This window comes from Egretta garzetta, unplaced genomic scaffold, assembly GCF_000687185.1.
Source record: "Egretta garzetta isolate BGI_Z169 unplaced genomic scaffold, ASM68718v1 scaffold161, whole genome shotgun sequence".
Classification (NCBI taxonomy): domain Eukaryota; kingdom Metazoa; phylum Chordata; class Aves; order Pelecaniformes; family Ardeidae; genus Egretta; species Egretta garzetta.
Window position 1 is genome coordinate 1,212,142 of NW_009258754.1, and position 10,412 is coordinate 1,222,553.

Here is a 10,412-nt window from a genome sequence, read left to right on the forward strand (position 1 = left end):
AGGAATGACCTAATATTCAGAGCCAAAGGCACAGCAGGGTGTATTGCCAGGCTTTAGCCACCTCTTCCACCTGAACCTGCACCACAGCATTCAGAGCCACAATCTGTGACAAGCTTTTCTAAACTTCTGAGCAGTGAATATGTTAATGGCATCTCAGAGAGATCCAAGGACATGGGTTAAAACATAAGCCCAGAGTAAAAACAGCACAAGATCACAGCAGGCAGATGCCACAGAGCATTCATAGCCTTCCCTGTGCTTACTAACAACACTAGAAAACCTCAAGGGTGCTTTTAGAAGGTTTGGTACACTCCAGGCTGCAAAGCTGGTGCTTCCTTAGGTGTGCTCAGCTCTTGCCTCTCTAAACTCATGCTGACTTTACAATCTGGCTTCTTGTGAAGGTGGGCAAGACACCTCAGTGTGAGTAAAAGCAGCCTTTACCTCACTGTGTAAGATGTATAACCTCTGTAGCACAAGAATGTGATAAAGATTTCTGAAAAGGCTTTGATGTGCTGTTCCATCCTCGTGGCAACCTGACTGGATCTATACTCAGGCAGTCGGTCTTGCCTTACAATCCACTATGTGCTCCAGGCAGGTTATCTGTCAGAGCTTCCTTGCATTTGCAACATCTTTGAGGGATTCTGCAGCACTCGGACTAGTAACGAGGGTGAGGGAATCGGGATCAGAACAATAATAAATCTGAGATCTGTTTGTTCTAGGCTTACTGAGCCATAAATAGGCGCTACAGAAAGCACTGAAGTTAGAGACCACAGAACACAGCGCTGATCTCCCCAGTAAATTATATGCAATATTTAACAGCCTAAATATCTATATCCTAAGCTCAGAGACCTAATATAGTTATGAATATTTTCTGACAAGCTTTTGACTAAGCACTTAACCTGTCATCAGCCTATATGATGGACAAAATCACATTACACCTCAGCATTCCTTACACGTGAAGGCTATTTACCTTAAATGTAGCCAAACTTGAAACCTGAGCTCTGTTTTCTCACTATGGTAGACCAGTTTTAGGTTTGAATCTGATGAAGATTTCTTTATGTGAGAAACCCCCTTGAGATCATTGGGTTACTTGCAGGTAAGAAAAAAAAAAAAATCCATACAGAAGGATGCTTAATTAGCTGAAAAGCTATTGATGGCAGGACCGTGGTGTACACACTGTGAATGTCCCCAGCTTCACTGTTTTCCATTCACAGGTTCAATGCCAAGTGGAACAACTACAAGAATCTAAAGGAAAATAAGGCCAACTCTCCAGTATGAGCTCTTGCTGGTATAGGTAAACTAATTAGATATAACTGACATTTCTTTGGCAGCCAAAGCCCAAGAGTACAGAATTTCAAAGTCCTTCTGCTGGCCTGGCTTATTTCACTCAACAGATCTGGTAAACTTTATTAGCAAAGGCACTTTTCCTTCAGTAAAAGCTGAGTCTACACAAGGGCTGTTTTGTTAGCATAGCAATGCTGGCAAATCTCTTAAGCAGAGACTGATCCCAGCAGAACTGTAGATGAAGGCCAAAGTTCAGATTCATAAATCAGAAACCACTGGGTACCAGCTGAGACCTAGTAGCTGCCTGTGAGCATGCTTTTTACTTGCAGCAAAAGCAACTTGAGACAATAGTTTTAATGTCTTTTACTGTAGCTTAAATTGGCTTGTATTTGCTGTGAACTAAGAAAATGTTCATGGGCAACTTACTGCTGTTTTCTTCATGCATGGTAACTTGCTAAACCCAAGTAAAGTGACCCAAGCACCCGTGGAGCAGTCAGGGGAAGGGAATACCAATCTTCCCTCTTCTCATACCTGACACAGAAGCTATGTCAGTAAAAAAAACACTGGCACATACTGATGCTGGCTGAAGTACATGCTCCATTTTCCATCACTCAAGTTCTATTGAGTCTTCAGACCAAGAGGTCTTTTATTTTGTTGTTTTTTTTAAGCCAAAGCTCTTGCAGATTACATTTTGGTCTGATTTGTTCTGCTAAAGCTGATTATAACTTTCCAGGGACAGAGACCAAGTCTTCCCTGATGTTTATATCTTACCAAGCACACTGCAGACAATCAATAAATCAGAGATCCTTTCAATAAAAGTTTGTATACATTTCATTAAATCATTTAAGCGCATGTGTAAATAACTGTATGAACAGCCTCCAAGTGGAACACTGCAAAACTCCGTAACAACGCTAACGACATTAGGGAAAGGAAAGACAGCCTTTGAAAAATGGGTAGCTGGAGAGGTCATGGCTTTCAGCCACACTTGATCCCTTGGCACTCAGTGTAAAATGTGCCCTTCGTTCTCCCGACTGGTGAAGAACTGGATAGACAGGAGACAATTTAAATGGGGGGTGACGCTCTCCTCCACATTGATGCTATTTTTAAACACACAGTTGTGTCGTGTTGGGTTCTTCACCAGTGGTAACTCGGAGAAATCCTAGGCAGGGCCTTGGCTGGCTGCTACTAGAAGCAACGATTAGGACAGCCAGTAACAATGGTCAGAGAAAACCCAGGAGGGGACACAAGTGACAGCGAGTACCTGTCCTGGCTGTTACAATCACAGAAATATGGCGCTGCAGGGGGTACCAAGGCTTCTTAGCTGTACATGCAAAGCTGAATCTTGCCAAGGGCTCGGGTCGCTCCCACCACTGAAGGATGAAGGGAGACGGAAACCCATGGGAAGATACCTGTGAGCTGGATTTGCCACTTGTTGTGCTGCAGCAAGCACTGCAGCCACTGCTCCTGGGGGGATGCTCTTTGCCCTCGCAGTAGCTGCCACTCCACCAATACATCCTGTCCTCCCCTGGCAGCAGCCAGCAGGGCGTTCCAGAAAATTTGGGATAATTAAGGCAGACATTGGGGCCATAGCTCCTTTGCTGCCCCACCACTCTACTGCCCTCTGACTGCTCACTTTGCCTTAGGTAAAAGCCCATTTCTGTCTGCTATGCAGCCCTGCTCCTGGGCAGAGGGAACTTGTGATCCTATTCCTGATCCTCCCAAGATCCAGCAAAACCAAAACTTGTCCCATTTACTGTCATCAGTTGACAGTAACTCACAGAGACAAGCAGCAGCCCAGGGGCAATGGTTTCTACCCTACCTTTAAATAATCTCCAGTTTGACAGGTGAAATGGGGCCCAAACTACCTGGCAGCCCGAGGATACTGGCTTTTGTAGGGATGCTGAGGAAGAAGGATCTGCATAACCCAGCTTTCCCTGCTCAGCCCGAGCTGTGGGTGTGCTTGGGAGGCCCTTAGGTGGCTGGTCTGCAGGGAAACCAAGCGCCCTACATCAGCACTGAGCACCCAGGGAAGCACCGAGGACTGAAGCATCACTGCTGTGGACGCAGGGTGACAGAGCCCAAAGTGTTCACAGCACAGCTGCCTGGAAGGGACGGAGTCAGCACAACAGGGACTTGGCTCTGGTCACCTCAGAAGAGGCTCAGCTAGAAAACGCTCAATAGAGCCGACTGAAAAATCCTCCACAGATTTTAAAGAATGCTTATTATTTTTAATATCTGCATTTCATATTTTCCTGTGATTATGGTTATTATTCCTCTCCTTTAACAAGTAGAAAAGTACAGGGAAGAGCCAAGATATTTCCTGATGTGTTTTGTTTCCCCTTAGATAAATAAACCTGTAAACATTTCAAAAGATGTTCTGGGTTTTGTTTTCAACACACATCACCATGTCATTTCCTCTCAGAAATATATTTGTGGGAATGCTCAAGCAGTTCTCATGTTGACAGGCAGAATAGACAGCTTCTGATTTCAAATTAAAGCAGTCAATAACTCTGCACATGACTGGGCCTCATCAACATGTGGGAGATACTTCTTTCACTGCTATAAATTCATACATTTGTCCTCTGCAGGCTGTGATACTTTTCTTAGAATACCAATGTCTCTTACAGATACTGTTTTGCCTGGATACAGAGCTATGTCAGTAAAAAAAAGCAGAGTACAGGTTAAGTCATACTGCAAAACGTTTTTTTCTGATGGCTCATTTTGCCTCAGAACAAACAAGTCAGTAGCAGCACAAGCAAGTCCTTGGGACCAATTCCACCTGCGCTACCAGAGTGTGTAAGTACACCTGTAGCACCAAACCCAAATAGCTCTTCTACCACCTGGATGCAAAGATTCAACTCCAGGATAGTCCGTATAGCAATTGTTTTCAAGTGGCTTGGCCAAGATCCACACAGATACCAGCCAGTAACCAACTTGTGCAATCTTCAGCCCATCAGCAAAACTGATCTACTCACTCACAAGAGCAAACAGCCCAAAGATCACACAATAAAATGCAGAAGCATACTCTTGCTGCTGAAAAGCTTACCCTTCCCTTCATCTCTACAGATGATAAAAGAGCGCTTAACACCGTAAAACGTGAGCATCAGAAAAGATGTGGGATCTGAAGCGCACAGCCTGCAGGTTGAAATGCCATTGTTACATTTGTAGACAGAGTTTAATGTTTCTGTTATTTGATAGCACGTCAAAGGAGGGAATGCGAGGTCATTAGTCCATAATTTTTTAGCTATTGCCATATCTCTGACTAAAAAAAAAAAACAAGAGAAAAATTAAAAAATTGAAGTCACTTCAACTTTGAAGTTCCTGAGTGGCTTTTTTAAAGCCTTTTATAAAACAAATGCAGGGGAGGAAAGGTCTCTGGTGCTCATAGGATGTGACTGTAACCTTCAAAATACAAGTCAAATACAACCTATGTCAGTGTCTACCCAAGTTGCCAAAGAGCTTGAAGCAATAATGCATGAACAACTGTCCAGTTCTGCTTCTATAATAACTATCCACACCAACTATTTCGGTGCTCAAAGACCTATAAAAGGAACAGGTTTATCACTCCAGGGATCTTTAAGACATAGCGTTGTCTACCTCAAATACTGAAAAATGTCCCAGATCAATTCCACTTCCCCAGAAAGACAAAGGACCAGGTAAAAATTATGAAATTAAATGCTTGTGGGTATTGTTTTATGCTTTTATAATTTCAATTCTCTCATGTACATTGAGGTCAAAGTTTTAGGCTTTTAACCTGCATTCAGAAACATAAGAAAAAAAATATTAAAGCTGTCTTGTAGCCACTTGGCTTTTAAGGGCGGGGAGAAATACATCACTCTCAAGCTCACAGTTAACTTTTGAGAGAGCTGACGAGTTCAGCAACAGAATGTGACCAGCATCTCTTTTCTGGTGCTGAGGACAGGTGATTCTTGGGTTGTGAATCAAGCTGACAGATCACCATCACTTTGGCATATACTAACCTGGGCCTGAAAGGTCAAATCCTACAGAATGAAGTTGAGGAGGTTTTGATTGCACAGGTGCTCCATTTATTCATCACATTTATTCATCTACTCTGGTAAAGACTCACCCCTCCAGCCCAATCTACTAAAGATGAAATCATTACTGCAAGTCATGACCTCCTCCTTAACACCAAAGGGCCTCGTCCTTGTTACCATATTACCACATTACCGAAAACCAATGATAAATGCGTGCTGTGCAATTAAAGCCAAAAATGCAGACTTGATAACCAACGTAGGAAGAAATACAATTGCCACAACACAGAAGAGAACCACCCCACAAGTCTGTGCCCATAAGAGGATACAGAAAAGCAGCCCATTTGCAAGTTTGCTTTAATGAGATGAAAAAATCAAGGCTGTTAAAATACAGGTTGTACCTCTCAGCCCTTCAGCCCAAGGGAGTGAATGCCAGAACAAAATAGCAAAAAGCAAAAATGTCAGCAATGAGAGGCATATTACAGCCCTGCTTTTAAGAGCAAGCTTTGATCCTGTGCCGGGTGTGGGGAGTTGAGAGGGCAGGGTGGTGTTCCCGTTTCTGAGGAGGCGTGACATGCTGCAAGCTTCCTTTGCTCTGAGCAAGCTCTGGATTTATGTCCAGCACAACCCACTGCCATGCTCAGGACAAGGAACAGAACCGTAAAAGTTTCCCACCATCCTCCCCCAACCTACTCTTGTCCTCAGAGAGACTCTTGAATCCATAAACATAAGCAAAGACAACACAGTCCTTCTGGCTCCTCTGCAAGATTTCCCCAAAGTCAGACCCTGGTTTAATTTCCTTCACAATAACATAATATCCATTTCTGCCCCTGGTTATTAGGACGTGCGGAGAAGGGAGAGGCAGGAAGAACAAGTCTTCATACAAGCAATACTCTGAGCATCGTTCCTCGCTGCGCTGGCATACACTGCCCTTCCATGGCATCAGACATTCATTAAGTCAAAAGGCTTGGCTGTGCTCTCCAGGTTGTTAATAAAGCATGCTGTGTAGAGCTATTGAGTCCTGCTCCAGGCACAACCCCTACTGCAAGCTCATCCTTATTGAATTCTGTTCCACTCTACCTACATTTTGTTTGCATAGGGACTTCCACAATTTCAGAGGACAAAATTGTGTAGCATTAACAGCTTGTCGTGGCTCTCTCTTTGTTCTCCTGAGTTATCCAGGTTCAAGCTGGACAGACTCAAGAGACAATCTATCTGGTTGCAAACCACTGTATGTGCTCCATTGGAACACCTCTCAGTGGAAAAATTTTAGCTGTGATTCAATTGTCTGTTGAAATTTTGCCTTGATTTTATGGCCAAAAAGACAAAGGAACCAAGCTCTTCTATTTTTCCACAAAGGCTCCTTACCACTGGGATGATTCTCATCCTTACAAGAATAACAGCAGTGTAGTAAAGAACCTTGAGGCTTACAAAAAGTCAGTTTGGACTAACCACCTTTGAGCCAGAGTGGAGAGGTCTGGCACAGAAAGCCTGCCATTGCTCTGTTCCTGTCCCTGTCCTTACTGGCATTGCACGCCCCTCCTGCCAAGCCTTTGCAGAATACCTTGCAGAGAAGCAAGCAAATGGCCAGAGCAGTCATCGTCCCCCAGACCTTGCCCTGCCCACCCTCTCCCGTACCAGTCTGGGAGCAAGGTAGGGGCTGCTGGCTTCCTGTCGGGACCCTCGCACCAGTGCTACGCTCACAGCAGGAGCTGAGCTTTCCCTAAGCACCGTCTCCAACGAAAAAGGAAAGTAAAGAGCACATTACCCTGCTGTTTCACAAGGAACCAAAGTTAGCACAACATCTCATCTCAAGAAGAAATGTTTGCTACCATTGGATCCATCCATCTTCTCTGGGAGGAGTAATTTTTGCCAGTGTTACTTGTGTTGGTAAAGAGGCAGCAAAGAGTCTTATCTGAAAGCACGTTTCCCTGGAGATCAAAAGTATATTCTTCAGTTTTCAAATCTTCCCTCTTTATCCTCGCAGTTCCCATATACGGGAAAAAAATGGCAAAACATTAGTAAGAGTGTATATAAATCACACCAACCACTGATCCTCTTATCCAGTAACCATAACATATCATGCATTGAAAGTCTTTCTGAGAGGATAAAATAAATTACATTTAGCTTGCCAGCATACTGAACCGTATGTTAGTTATTGTAAATTACGGAAAGCACAAAGGTATAGCAGCCTTTGTGTGCTCTTCTGCGAACATGGAATAGGAACATCAAAGGCAGCAGTTATCAAACTGCCCTTTCCCTGCCTCCGCCTTCGACAATGGACTGAACTTTTCCCATGTGTTACCGAGTTAAAAGAAACAAAATCAGACAATTTGGAAAAAAACCCCAACAACCCACTTGCTACTAAGGATAATAAATTATCTTTGTTATGAATATCACCATAATTAAATAGTTTGGCATTAAAATAATTAATTATAGGATAACAGCTTGAATAGAGCTAGTAAAAAAGTGGTGAAGAAAATTATACATTCCTTAAAAGTTTTTTTTAATATTCAAGTTTTTGAAAATTTTATCACCTCTGCAGTTGATCAAAGACATAGGGAGAATCAATATAGTTAAAATTCCATTTTTAAACAGTAGAAGTTTCACATTTTGCATGTGAAAAGAGTAGTCAGTGTGAAGTCATCCTACTTCAAGACAATGTTTTTTGGGCCCATTTGGGCCCTTTCGTTGTCAGAGTTGAGGCAAGCTTGGCTCTTACTCTAAAGAAGGAATAACACCAAGTTATCAGGGGGTTCTAGAGCAAACCTGCACTTTTTACATTCTTCACCGCAGAAGCCATGAGAACCTGTCTCTTTCTCTTCAAGAAAAACGTGTTATGAACATCACCACCATGTCTGTTTGTCCCAGTCAGACTCACAAATCTATTTGCATTTCAGGGGTATCACAAAGCCACTCACAGTTGTACCCCACCCCTAGCTATAGGACAAGCTCAGAAACGATGACACTGTCTTGTACAAATCCCGCTCAGGTAAGAAAGTAGAGCAACATGAATTTACTATTTTTCATCATAACAGGACAGAGGATGGCTGCAATTTTTGCTTTAATCTAGTTTTTCCTGAGCAGCTGTATTTTTACTTGCGGGTCTCCTCATCTCTCCCAACAGACAGATTACATTCAGTGCTAGCTAAGACTCTACATCATGCGAAAACTTTACCTTCTTTCAAGAAACATGTATGACATCAGCTCAGTAATTACAACAGGTAAACCACATTTCCCATCTGTGTCACCAAGTAGAGACCACTTAAAACCAGTGCCTACAGATGCTGCTTGGAGCATGCTGCAGAAGTTACAGGAACGAAGAGCTGCGAGCCATCCTGACCCCTTGGTGCAGAGCAGGAGTGGCCCCAGCTCTGTGTGCGCTAAGCGGAGAGGGGGAAGCTGTGAAAGTCATTCAAAGGAGAAAAAAAAAGTCTTCTCTCCTTGTCAAGAAGGGCACTTTAATTATGCTTCTCAGTTTTAAAATGCACCAAGATGACTTTGTGCTCTGGAGCCCGAGGCACGCATTTGTATTACAGTTGGGTGCTTTTACTGCATATTGTATTTTTAATTGTTCCTTAGAAGATCAAGCATTTTTCCACTAAGAAATCCAATACATTAATATTATTTCTGATTCCATAATTATCTGGATCACTGTGGTGCATGTCAGCCACATGACTTGTGTGTATCTTTCTTTTTCCTCCTCTCTCAAAGGATTCTGTTGTTTGGATTATGCAATGATTTTGTTAATACCAGGACAGATGGCCACAATAAAAACACACAGGGCGCTCTCTCTGATAGATACTTGCCAATATCAACAGGAAAGAACAGAATTAAATTCATGAACTTTCGAGAGAAAGCACAGGCTTTTTCTTGGGCAGGGAACAGCATAACGCTTTCATGTACACAGTAATAGCTGATGACGAGCTATAGACACACAGGTCGCAAGACTAGAATAATCCAAAATAGGGTCTGAAGTAACCTTTAGAGGTCATATAACAGAGGGCTGCAAATACCCTGTTTGCCAGATATGGCACAAGGTCAGATTTGGAGGGGATGCAGTAAGGATTCAGTGCTTTGCCATCCCAGACATCCAAAAGGTTTCCTAATATCAAAACTAAATCGCCCCCCATCTGTTGCAGTTTGAGCCCATCATATCTCACTTTGCCCACTATTTATTCACCTCCTTTTCCAGCAGTCTTCTCTGGTTTGGAAATCTATTCCTATATCTCCCTGATGTCACCTCTAAACTAGGGCAAACCAAGCACCCGGCGATTTAGCCTCCTGCCCCCACAGCAGCACACCAACAATGCTTGTCCAACAACTTCTGCACCAAGCCTATAACTTCTGGGCGAGCTCCAAGGCGTGTGGCTAAGCATGCGTGCCACACAGTGTGGTGGGAGTGGGGGAAGATGGTTTCCTATCCAGTATGGAGATAATCCGGATTTCAACTTGAAGGCTTGCAGATTTGGCTGTTAAACTCACCAGACTCCAGTTACCGAAAGGAAGTCTAACACATCTGGAAAATTTCCATCCTGCTGATACTGCCGGTTTCCCATGATGTCACTGCTTGTTCTCAACCAAGAGAGAGGCTCTTAGATGTCACTCAGTAACACCAGGAAATCCATTTCCATCCCCACAGAAAAAACTTGTGGCGCAGAAGCTCGCTAAAGAACAGCAAGATTTAATAACAGAATCCTTGTCACTAATTAAAAGATATCTTTTTTTAAAAGACTAAAAAATCTGGAGAACTTAAAATTTCAATTTGATGCTCTTGCTACTACCAAAATTATGTTAAATTGGGCACTGCTGATATGAGAAAGCCAAATGCACATTGAACATGAAAAGATAATCTTTGCTTTATTAAACATGTGGTCTCTGGCACGGTCCACACCTGCTAAAAGTTTGTCAGAACTTGATAAATCCAGAAGTCTCAAAATAATTAACCCGAGCAAGGTGTGAGAAAAGAATTGGACATCATTGCTGGAGGAGAACTGTGTTTCTTTAAACCGAGTGACAAAGACCAGATCCTGCTCAGGCCAATATTCCTCGTCTTTACAATCAAAATGCAGATGCATACACTAAGCAGACACTCTACCAAAGCTTACACCTATATATTCTGTGAACCTAAACCTCAGG